This window comes from Macrobrachium nipponense, chromosome 4 (genome assembly GCF_015104395.2).
Source record: "Macrobrachium nipponense isolate FS-2020 chromosome 4, ASM1510439v2, whole genome shotgun sequence".
Lineage (NCBI taxonomy): Eukaryota > Metazoa > Arthropoda > Malacostraca > Decapoda > Palaemonidae > Macrobrachium > Macrobrachium nipponense.
This window is the reverse complement of record NC_061100.1, coordinates 146,052,586-146,066,483: the sequence shown is the minus strand read 5'-3', so window position 1 is coordinate 146,066,483 and position 13,898 is coordinate 146,052,586.

Here is a 13,898-nt window from a genome sequence, read left to right as displayed (position 1 = left end):
TCGGTAGGTAGAAGGAGAGATGGTATAAAAATTAATAGGCCAACAGTGTTGAAACGAAAGTGTTAAGGGAAAGTGTTAAAGATATATATATATATATTATATATATATATATATATATATATATATATATATATATATATATATATATGTATGTATGTATGTATGTATACAAGGAAGAACACTGAACATACATAAAAATTACAGAGTTATTGTCCAGCATACAAAGGTAGCAACTTCCTGAATAATATTAATAATGCCATTGAGTTCCGAGGATAACCCTTCATAAATCAAAGTCTCTATAAACATAGAGGTATTAATGTATGCAACAGACCGCAGGACAAACTGCGCATATGGGCCTTATGGGAGGCTCTGGGTATCCTTGATGGATTGTTCTCGTCGGGAATAGAATAAGAGGCTGCGTCTCTGATGCCCACATCTAAAGGATACCATGAGGCATTTGCATCCCGCATTCATATGATTTTCTAGTTGGGACAAATAAAATTAAGTATTTATGGCACATTCGCTCAAGTTTTCTGTTCTCTCTCTCTCTCTCTCTCTCTCTCTCTCTCTCTCTCTCTCTCTCTCCCTCTCTCTCACTCACGCATATGTGCACATGAATTTTTTTTTTGTTTATCTTACTTTCTGTTATTATTTTGTAAGACGTAGCAACCTGTATTTAACATTTTTTATTAGAATATTATTGAAGCATATCATGTTATTCCGTGGAAAGAGAGAGAGAGAGAGAGAGAGAGAGAGAATTAATATAATGTCTAAGGCCAGTATTTGCCCTTGATTACCCTAGGGGAAATATCAACACAGAACTACAGTTTCGAAATGTTGACAGCAGAGCAATTTCTTGGTCCCAACTTGAATACATCTTGACCCTCAATATTCAGGTCCTTGAAACTCAAAGGACGCATTGCAGCGTGGAATTCATAACTTCCAGCTCTTCCAGACTTTTTAGGCACAGTTTCTATCCCGAGAAAGTGGTATTATTAAAGAAAAAACGCGAAGAAATTTCTCGTTTCATCCTTGTGGTTTTAATTTTAATATTCTGAACAAGCCCGATATTAAACCCCTTGTGGGCATGCAAGGAATATGCACAGACAAAACATATGTATGTATACTTATATATATACTATAATATATATATATAGATATATTCTAATATCTATATAATAAGATAATATATATATCATAATGGTATAATAGATATATAGTATATATATATATATATATATACATATATTGTATATATATATTATATATATATTATATATATATATATAGTACGATTAATATATATTATATATAGATATATATATATATGGAAGAACATTGAACATACATAAAATTTACAGAGGTATTGTCCGACATACAAAGGTGGCAACTTCCTGAATAATTGTACGTGGCGTTTTAGAAATGCCAGGAAGTACAGTTGGGGAGTGTATTATTTAGCAATACCGAGTTTTGTTTGCAGATATGCGCGTCCGCGCAGGCCTTTTAGTAATGCATGGGGAATTACTGAACATATGGAACGGCCTTACTGGAAAATGACCTCGTTTGTTTCATAGTTAGTCTTTGAATTGCAGTGAAAGCTAATGACAGAAGACGTCTTGAATCAGATAGACATTTTCTAATTTTAACTCTCAGACTGAGGTAGTTACTGATCACTTCTAGGAAGAAGAATTTCCATATTGTATGTTCCTCTTCCTGTATACAGAGAAGGATAATCGAAATTTAAGCCAGGGCTTCTCCTTGTCAAGTTTTAGAGGTGACGTATATTCTATTAAATATCTATATAAAAGAATCAGTTTCTAACATCCCTTACAAGAGAAAAATTCAACTACAGACGAGAATTTTATGTGATGTTATGACGTAACTCCTCACATCCCATCAATATTCTCAGTCTTCCTCTACCACTCTTTAAGTTAATTTAAACTCTCCTTATTTTATTCACTCCCCAGGTGCCTTAACATAACTCAAAATGCCTATTCGAATTCCACTGTTCTTTTCCTTTTATTCGGTGGTCCGAAGTTCGATTCTCGGCTCGGCCAACGCGGAACCAGAGGAATCTATTTCTGGTGATAGAAATTCATTTCTCGATACAATGTGGTTCGGATCCCACAATAAGCTGTAGGTCCCGTTGCTAGGTAATCAATTGGTTCCTAGCCACGTAAAAATATATAATCCTTCGGGCCAGCCCTAGGAGACCTGTTAATCAGCTGAGTGGTCTGGTAAAACTAAGATATACTTAACTTTTTCATTTTACTTGTTCTTATTTACTTAATTTTGTTCTTTCTATGTATATACTTCACCCTAGCTGTGCTTCTTCCCTTCACCTTTCCCATGACTTTCTTTTACCTTTCTCTGCGCTTGTTTTGGCGTCAGTAGCCCTGATAAATGTGACGCCACAAAACTTTCAATAATCACTCAATCCTGTGCTTTTTGCTGGTGACCTTTGGTCATGATTTAGTCCCGTGCTCTTGGCAGCTTTCCTACTGCTATCATATTTCTATAACTTTTTTTTTTATCCTTGGCATTCATGGTTCCTTCTTGGAGTCTAATGGGATCCTGAGTAGTGTCAGCTCACTTACAAGAGGATGCAATACCGTAAACAGCAATTTGGGTATTGTACTACATATTCCAATAACGTGAATAATGTACTTAATATACTTTTAATATTTTCGTCTATTATCCTTGCTCTCTTCTTCTCTTTTCCTTTACTTCTACTCTTCATTCACGCTGCTTATTGGTAGTCTAATGTACCTTATGCCTGAACTCGTTGTAACCATTTTTCTTTGTTCACTGCCTACCGTCGCTTCATATCCTTTTATTCATGACAAATTAATTTTCTACTTCCCATTTATGCATGTCTTTCTTTCTCCTGTACTTTTATTCCTCCATATGGGATTTTTACCTATTTCCAGTGTTCCTTTCTTACTCTTGAGGGTTAAACCTCCTCACCTCCTCTTAGTCCTTTTTCGCTTTTCTTCTTCTCTCCGTTTACTTATCATCTACCTACTCCTTTCAACTGTTTCATGAGCACCTTTACCAGTCTCCTACTTTCCTTGTCTTCATCATCATTACCTTTAAATTGTACGACACTTCTGTTTTTATTTATTCCTGATAGGGCGAAGGAGGACGTCAGTTACCTATCTCTTCCGCTTCGATTGTTTCATCTTGAGGGAAAATGGAAGGTTTGACGCTGTTTAAGTAGGCTGCGTCTTTCTATGTAATCTTACCGGTCTATGTGACTGAGGTTTCATTCCCTCGGGAGGACGAAGTAATCTTCTTAGATTCAACTGATTCATTCTGCCTCCGTTGATTTAAGCAGTGCAACATGTAAATAGTGATCAGTCTACTCTGATGACTAAGACATTGCGACTCGTGCTCTCTTCTGTAACCCTGATAGGGAATTGGAATTTGAAAGTTAACATCTGGCGTTTACCGCTTTTAGTAGATATTCGTTTGGAATTTACATATTATTATATATACATATATATAATATATATATATATATATTTAGATAGATATAGATATTATATATATACCAATTCGTAGTACCGAGTTCGCTTCCCCGTTCTGCCAACGTAGAATCAGAGGAATTTGTTTTTGGTGATTAAAAGTCAAATTCTCGGTATAATGTGGTTCGGATGCCACAATAAGCTGTAGGTCCCGTTGTTAAGTAACCAATTGGTTCCTAGCTACGTAAAAGTATCTAATCCATCGGGCCTGCCCTAGGAGAGCTGTTAATCAGCTCAGTGGTCTGGTTAAGCTGAAATAGACTTAACTTTTTCATTCGTATAAGTTATGGATGTCTCCGGACATAAAGCGGAATTCAATCGAACCCCTTTCTTGACAAAGGGTCTGTATAGTGACGTAAGACGGGCACACGCACAAACTTTCTACAGCAGAGTTTAAGTAGTTGAACATTTGGTCAATTTCACACTCCCAGACACCTGTCATCGAGAAAGGGTTGAAATGGAAATCTCTCTCAAACACCCGGACATCCATGAGCTTATAATATGATTAACTGTGCACCCGCAAAACACCTAAAACAATGATTTGCTAATTTCAGAATATTAATATCAATGGAAAACAGCAAAATATCTCTACAGGTTTACGATCTCTTATCCGTAATTCTAAGTTAAGTATATCTTAGTTTTACCAGACCACTGAGCTGATTAACAGCTCTCCTAGGGCTGGCCTGAAGGATTAGATATTTTTACGTAGCTAGGAATCAATTGGTTACCTAGCAACGGGACTTACAGCTTATTGTGGGATCCGAACCACATTATATCGAGAAGGGAATTTCTATCACCAGAAATAAATATCCGTAATTCTAAAAACCGAAATATTTTCTGAGGAAAAGTAATAATTAACGAAGGTTGAACAGTACAATTATGTTTATGACATTGATGATATACATAAAGGTTGTCTTGCTTGCTGCATCCAGTTAAAGTATTTTGCATGAACTATTATCATATTGTACTGCATTACAGAATATGAATATTGCCATCTTACGCCATTTGCTTTTGATATTGTTTACTTACTGATTGAAAACTACCAATACCACTACCGACAGTTTCATTGCCATTAGGTGCTAGAGGAAACAATTCGGCGATACTTTTTCTTGTAAATTAACAAAGTTGCGTTTAAAACGGGCACATTACTTTATTGTAAAAGCGGTACGCTGACTTCACTGGTTCCGGTCATCACTTTCGCCTATTCCAAAACCATACATCCTGCCCTTTATTCGTTTTATTCAACCCCGGTTTTAATTTATGAAGGATGAATAAAAATGTTTTTCATTTTTACTTATGGAAGCCCCTACTGGGAATCGGTAAGATTTAACAACTTGTCTACTTGTTAGTTACGGGACACGACGTCGCAATCAGCTGTTTCTCTGTGCGGCTGTTTATGCCGGTTCTGATTGACAATTCGTCATCCGGAATTCTAAAAACCGGAATTTTATAGTGGAAGGATCATCATATATATATATATATATATATATATATATATATATAATATATATATCATTCGACCTACAAATGTCCTTTAATATCTAATTTGCTCTACCTCGGAATTGATATATTTTCATATATGTACCGAAAGGGAATTTTTAGTTGATAATAATTTCATCCCCTCATGGGATCGAACCACTGTCCAGTGGACGGGAACGAAATCAGGAACGTCCATGACGTTATCCAGTCGGCCAACAGAGAGGCTATAAGTTTTATATCGATTCTGGCCTTACAAATTCACCGTCGACCTCGGTGTTTTCGTAATTAGAATCGATATGAAACCCCCTCTACCATGTTAGCCAATTAGAACGTTTTGACCCACGTAGCCTTGTAATGAATAGTTATCACATCACCGTGATCTATATGAATCACGGTGATGTGATAATTATTCATTACAAGGCTACGTGGGTCAAAACGTTCTAATTGGCTAACATGGTAGAGGGGGTTTCATATCGATTCTAATTACGAAAACACCGAGGTCGACGGTGAATTTGTAAGGCAAGAATCGATATAAAACTTATAGCCTCTCTGTTGGCCGACTGTATTTTCCAGTGTCCTAAAAATTTTAATGGTGGTGTGTCACCTGTCAACACTAGAGTATTAAACATGGGTCGTCATTGGTGGTATTTATGATATTGATTAATTGTAGGGCTTTTGTATTTATATTAGTTACTACAGCATAGCGTATGATTGTGTTATGAAGATATTTAGTTATTGAGAATTTTATTAACTGTTCCTGGAGAATATATGTCTGGGAAGATGTGGAAAAATATCTCTTCATTTGGTGTCTTTGCGAATATTATGTTTGTATTCAGTTAAATTAGATTTTTGATAACTTACCGGATTATATATAATTTCGGGTACTTCTGACTCCTGCTCAAGTTGTACTTGATTTTAGTTGGTCGTTGTTGAATTACAAATTAAATAATTTTGCAGGTTTTTGCCAGGTTTTGAGTGTATCTGGTTTGATATAGGTTTAATGTTCTAATAACTAAACTCGTTCGCTATTGGTAACTATTTATGAATGATTAATAAAGGCATTTATGCGTATGTTTGGGTATAGTGCCATTTTACTTTTCTCTTGCACTTTACTTAAATTGTAAAAAATTTATATCTAAAATTTTGGTAACCATATTCTTAGTTTTAAGAAACTATTTAGAGGTGCAGTGTGACTTTTCAAAGCAGTGTGACTTTTCAAAGCAGTTTGACTTTTCAAAGCAGTTTGACTTTTCAAAGCAGTTTGACTTTTCAGAGCAGTTTGACTTTTCAGAGCAGTTTGCTTTTCAAAGCAGTTTGACTTTTCAAAGCTTCAAGTTTATAGATGGGATTAGCCTTATTAAGTCTGCTTTTGAAAACTAGTTCTTGAAAGTTTTTTTTTTACAGGATTGCTTTTAACTACAATAATTACTAGTGTTTTAATTAAAATTGCCACAATAGGGTCTTGACCCTTGTATTGTTCCATTTAGGGTTTAGTGGTTTAATTGTTCATTTCTTTCAGTTATGTCCTGGGTTCTTATTCTACGGTTCCGGGTGTTGAGGCTTACCAGAAGACTGTTTAGATCTTCATTCTGGAACGATTTGATGAATCCTTCCCCTTGCATTCTAGGAAGATTTAAGTCTGCGATTTGATGAATCCTTCCATTTAGAACGCCGAAGGATGTATTCTCAACTTCGACGCCTCGAGTATACCCAAAGTCTCATCGACCTATCTCCACCCCTAAAGGGGCGGTGCACCTTAGGGGTGGAGGGGTCTCCCTTTAACTACTTATGGTGGGTCGTAAGACCCGCCATAACTAGTTCCTGGGAGATGGCCTTTCTTATATATTTCCGCTGTCGGTAAGCTAAATCTTGTTTAAACCAGATTGCATAGGCTTTTTATTTTTTTTAGCTGGATAGCTTTAAAATTCTAAAGATTAATTCTTGGGATTGAGCTGGATAGCTTCTAATAACTTGTAATGAGTAATTTTTTAGTTTCTGACTTTCTCGGTAATGGGTAACTTTTTAGTTTATGGTTTTTTCCATGATGGGTTACGCCGTAGGTTCTAGAAGGTAATTCATAACCTTAAAAGACGAAATAGTTTGCTAGACTTATTCAAGTTTGGGCACTGACCTTAATGTTGTTAATTCTCCAGGACGATGATCTGTTCCTGTTGTCTTAACGGGTGACTTCCAGGTAGAATTCATGGAAAATTTTATAATCTGAACGAGGCCAACATTGAATACCTGGCGTTAGAAGTTTCTCCACGCGAGCAGGTCAGAAGAGCTTTGTTCACCAGCGGGTTTTGGTTAGCGCGAGATTAAACCTCGTGTTGAGGTACTCCCATGTTATTGAAAGGTGCCGTAATAAATATTGAATGGTTATTTTGGTTTACTTTATTCTGTTATTTGTAAAGATTAAAAAAGTAAGAATGTTAATACCAGTCGCAATTTCATTAGTTTTTACTGTTCAGGAAACTACAATAATAGTACCTATGGTTTGCTTGGTGAAATTGTTCATGCAAGTTTTATCAAAATAGTACTAGAGGGGGTGGTAGGTCGTTAAGTTTAATTAATTTCTTTATGAAAATAGGGAGATTAGTTTAGATATGAAAGATCCTAAACTTTACTGAGGTATTGGAAGGAAAACTGGGTCAGTCCCACAATAAAGGGAGAATAATCTGCGTGTAAAGTTTTAAGGGAGCTTAATCTGAAACTGTGGCTAATAATAATGTTGATGATGATAAAAAATTCTTTGAAGCTACTGTTCAGAGCTGAATGACTTAGGTCCTAGCGCTTAAACTATGGTCTAAATTCTGTTCTAGTGCACAAGCGCTGAAAGTAACTATCGGGTGTCCTGATGACTAGCATATAGGGCGTTAAATTGTAGTACAGGATAAATTTGGATATAACGTGGGCATTAAGTTGAAATTTGCTTTGAGCTACTTGGAAAATCGGGATTGTGCCTATAAAGATTTGAATTTTAAGGATTTCGTTCGGTTTCTATAAGGTATGGTATATTTTTTTGCGTTGTGGTCTTAATCGTAAGGCATTAGGATTGTCTTTAGAAACTGAGGAGCTCTTGTGTCTAATCGGAACCTTGGGAGTAATTAAATAAGTTAGTTTATTAATTTAGGGATGGCAGTTATCCTATTGCTTGACTAGAAATTTTTCTTGAATGTAAACCGGTTTTAAGGAGGAAAAGAAAGACGATTAAGTCTTTTGGACTTAAGAGCTACAATAATAAAGATTCTACACTTGACTAGTTTAGTATAGCTTACTAATGTAACTTAGCTGAGGGTATGACAGCAGGCGAGTGCCTTGAGCTCTTCTGAACAGTTCCCTATGGAACTTGCCCTAATTGAAACAAACTTACAAACTGAGACATTATCATTATAGTATTTGATTACCAGTTCAATTTAGTTGTAGTACGTCTCCAACGAATTGGGTGTACTGTTTGGTTTTACGAAATTAGGTGTCAACTAAGTAAGGAACATTACACTTTGTAGATGCTGTAAAGGTCTATAGTACTGTTAATTAAGTCTGTATACTAGGTTATTTCAACAAGCGAGATATTGCCACTTCAATAACTGTCTCAAGAAGTGGAGAATTTCGTATCAAAAACTGGCATGAGCGCGCGTGCTGCAGACTAGACCAGGTTTTTTTCCATTTGTCCATCCTCCTGTGGTGGTCGCGCATGGTAACACTGCGTCCTGGGCTTTAGATAATTACGCTATGTATAAGTTTTAGGTAAATAAAAGGATATCTGGGGGTACATTTGCAACTGAAAAGTGATTTAATAATCTGCCGTATGCGAATTACACCATTAATATTCGAAATAGGATAGTTATTATTGTTGAATGTAAGCTGAATGTAACTATCTAAAGCCCGGGACGCAGTGTTACCATACGCAAACACCACAGGCCGGTGGACAGATGGAAAAAAACCGAGTATAGTGAAATGAATGTTCATAATGAAATGCCGGAAGGTCAAGGAAGCTGAGGAGGGAGACTTACGTTTCAATATAAGCTGGAACTGTGAAGACTTTATCCGATGACCAAAAAACGTTGTGTAGCAAGAAGAGAAGCTGTCCTTAGGTCAAAGTCTGAGAAATTTTTTAATAGTTGTTGAATCTCTCTAAATGTAACTTGGAGAGCCCAACTAAATTTTTTATTTGTTCCCTAGTGCGATTTTTAAAAATTAGGCTTTGTCACATTCCTGCCCTAATTTTCAGTAATGTAACAAAGTTGTGTACATAAAGGCCTGTCCACATGAGCGGGCCTGATCGGCGTGCTCCGGGGTTGACGGGCAAATTCTGGCGGGCTTACCCGTGAATGTTGTCCACACGGGTGAGGCGATGGAGAGGTGGGCGTGCCCGACGATGCCAGTAGTGTGTTCAGTGCGGTACGGTAAACATGGTGCCTACCACAAAGAAGAAGATATTGTGTAGGATAATAATTGCTTTGAGTGTGATGAAAAGAAGAAAAAGAAGAGAATACGGTGCAAAGAATGGCTCAGTAAAGAAATGTATACGGTTAACGTACGTCTGCCAGGGTCGAAGCTCAAGCCATCGGACACCACAATGGTGATTTTGCTACAGGACCCATCGGGCAATTTGACGGTTTGCCCGTCAAGTGTGCCCGTTAGAGGGGAGGCCCGCCGATCAGGCCCGATCGTGTGGACAGGCCTTAAGACTTCCATGCCCATAATACAGTAGGGAAACACCCTTACTCTGTTTAAGAGAGTAGATGTGTGAATAGAAGATTTATTGTGAATATGCAGATAAACAGCAATTAAGAATTAAATTCAAATCGCCCATGATGCCTCCGTAGCACTATACACCACCTGAACAGTGCTTTCCGCCCTGGAAGGTGAAAACGTACGTACTTTATTCGATCATTTAATTCGTTTTTCTCGTAACGAAGTCTTGGAACACCTGGGAAAGCACGTACTAACAACACAATAGTTGTCCAGTAGTTCTAAGGGCCTACAATCTAAAAAATTGAAATTAATGGCAGATGGAAATTGCTCGTGTGTATTCACATTAAGACCGATAAAATTTGACAAATAAGGCCTATACCCTGCCCAGGAATAAAGGAAGAAAGGAAAAAAAGTTGATTTATCTCTGAGGAAATATACATTACGCCTCCAGAAAAGTACGGGGCTGGAGAATGAGAAGCAAAGTGTAGAATATTTAGTCAGGGGTAAGAAAGCGGAGGTAGCCAAGTTGAAAAAGAAAGAAGTAAATAGTCTCGTCTGACAGGGGTCTGACAAGAAGAAATATTAGCGGTTCTTTAGTTGGCGGGTTGTGAAAAGTGAAATACAAGGGTTCGAAAATGAAGTTTGAAGGGAGGGATGGAATTCACGGTAGCGTGGCTTGTACAAGGTAATGGATCTGTATATAAAAAAAAAATAAGCAGTCCAACTTTGAGGTATTTATTCAGCTAAAATGATCAACCAGTGAAATAAATGTTACAACAAAGAAAAAAAATTAGAGTGCTGTTACATAAAGCATTCAGTGAGTAAAACTATACTGAAAAATTGCTCTCGAAAAGGTGGGAAAGGGTGGCACAGGGAATGTAATGGACCCTGTTCATATGGGACAAGCCAACAGGGGCCATCGACTTGATATTAAGCTTCCAAAGAATATGTTGCTCATGAGAAAGCAGTAATAGAGGATAAAAGAAAATACAAAGATAAATTAGGAAAAAAGAAAAATTCATTTAAATTAGATAAATTAGAATACAAGGATTGTTTTAGGGTAGCAATGCAATGCATCTTTTGAATTTTCAAGGTTCACATTGCACATCTTCAGGAGGAATAAAGGACCTCTGGAATTGAGGAGTTCGACAGCGAGGTACACTTACTGTGGATTTGTGATGATATTCGGCAAATCTTATTGTTCTCGGCAAGAAAAGGGGATCAGGGATCAATGGAATATGTGAAAGGTGTCTGTTAAAATACAACTTGTGAAAAGAGATAAAGAAAGACCATCCGCTGATGTGTCAAGTCAGAAATGCTAGTGTTTGGAAATATGAGCCTGCCACCAAGAAACACACTATCTAAAGGCCTGTCCACACGATCGGACCTGATCGGCGGACTTCCCCCCCCTCTAAAGGCCTGTCCACACGATCGGGCCTGATCGGCGGACCTCCCCTCTAACGGGCACACTTGACGGGTAAAGCGCCAAATTGCCCGATGGGTCTCTTGTAGCAAAATCACCATGGTGGTGCCCGATGGCTTGAGCTTCGATCCTGGCAGACGTACGTTAACCGTATACATTTCTTTTACTGAGCCATTCATTGCACCATATTCTCTTCTTTTTCTTCTTTTTCATCACAAACAAAGCAATTATCATACTGCACAATATCTTCTTCTTTGCGGTAGGCACCATGTTTATCGTACCGCACTGAACACACTACTGGCATCGTCAGGCACCCCCACCTCTCCATCGCCTCACCCGTGTGGACAACATTCACGGTAAGCCCGCCAGAATTTGCCCGTCAACCCCGGAGAACGCCGATCAGGCCCGCTCGTGTGGACAGGCCTTAACAGGCACACTTGACGGGCAAACCGTCAAATTGCCCGATGGGTCTTGTAGCAAAATCACCATGGTGGTGCCTGATGGCTTGAGCTTCGACCCTGGCAGACGTACGTGAACCATATACATTTCTTTTACTGAGCCATTCTTTTCCATCACACACCAAGCAATGAACTAAGGTATAAAAGAGCTAATCTGAGGTCTTAATGAATTTTTATGCTACTGTGACGAGGGGATTCGATTGCGGGAAAATTTATGTTAAACATAGAAGCCCGATGCCATCAACGTGTACCCAACAGCTACTGGAAAATGCAGTATAATCCAAATAGCCTACAATGGCAGCATTTATAATTCACCAGAACAGGAACGACTCATGGCTAATAACCTACTCATATTCACCGTTATAATTAAGAGGTAGAGTAATAATAGACATTCTTCCAGGGATGTTATTTAAAATGTTCTAAATGAATTGATTCCTTTCGTTTCAGTAGGAGGTCGACGGAAAGGAAATTAAACGCCCTTATTAAGGTTGACCTTGCATGAGCAAGTGAGAATGAAAATAATTATATAAAATACTGAAAAGGATGGACAAGAGTAGTCATTTAGATTGGTAAAGTCCTTATAAAAGATATATATATATATATATATATATATATATATATATATATATATATATATATATACTATATATATAATTATAAGAACTTTACCGATCTAAATGACTACTTTTGTCCTTCCTTTTCAGTATTTATATATATTATTTAATTACTTATATATATACTATATATATATATATATATATATATATATATATATATATATATAATATATATATATATGTATCTATGTATCTATGTATCTATGTATCTATGTATCTATATATCTATATATATATATATATATATATATATATATATATATATCTATGTATCTATATATCTATGTATATATATATATATATATATATATATATATATATATATATATATATATATATATATATATAATATACGTATATACGTATATATATAGTATATATGGATATGTATATATATATATATATATATATATATATATATATATATATATATAGATAGATAGATAGATAGATAGATAGATAGATAGATAGATAGATATAAATATAGATATAGATATAGATATAGATATAGATATATCTAGATCTAGATCTAGATCTAGACAGATAGATAGATACATAGACAGATAGATAGATGGATAGATACTTTAAATTATAAGTTGCAGTAACAAGATATATAGAGATTGAATATAACACAATATGATCGTAAAATATCTTTTTTTTTTTAATTAGACAATAATGACTATCATTTTAATTTACAGGCTTTGAAACTTCAGTATCGACCCCTGAAATAGACAATTCATTTTTTTCGCAGACAGACTCTGTAAGAATATGGTGAGTGAGTTTAAATTCAATGTAAACATATTGTGTGTACAGTATATACATATGTATATACATTATATATATATATATATATATATTATATATATATATATATATATATATATATATATAGAAATACTATACATAAATGTACAAGATTTTATATATAGATATATATATATTATATATATATATATATATATATATAGTATATATATATAGTATATATATATATATATATATATATATATATATATGATAATATATATATATATATATATATATATATATATATATATATATATATATATATATATATATATATATATATATATATATATATATATATATATATATATATATATATATATATATATATATATATATATATATATATTATATATATATATATATAGTATATATATATATATATATATATATATATATATATATATATATATATATATATAAATTATAATAACTATGATTTAGAAGTCACGAGTCTTCCATTTCTTGTGACTTGAGTTAATCAATTCACCAGAAAACAAGAGTAATCACTGTCATCAGAGAAAGCCTGTCGTATTAATGCCGTTGGTGATGAATAGGAAATGAATGGAAAATTCCAAAAGGTTAAGGTACAGAACAGAAGCAAAGAGCAACGATGGAAGCAGCAATGATTACAGCCTCGGAAAGGCTCATCTCCCCAGTCAATAGAGCCGGGCAAGAGACCTTAATCATTAAACCAAATGACACTCTTTCCTTTGAATTATTTTAAGGTATCATCAGCATGCATTCTGTATGCGACTGCCCTGTGATGAACGTCATGTGAAGAATTTTTTTCAAGTCTTTGATGATAAAAAAAGCCTCGGAGGTTGCATGGACTTGTCTTTCATCGTAGTGGGGCGTTGTCTGTTTGTGACTTCATTTTAAATAATGA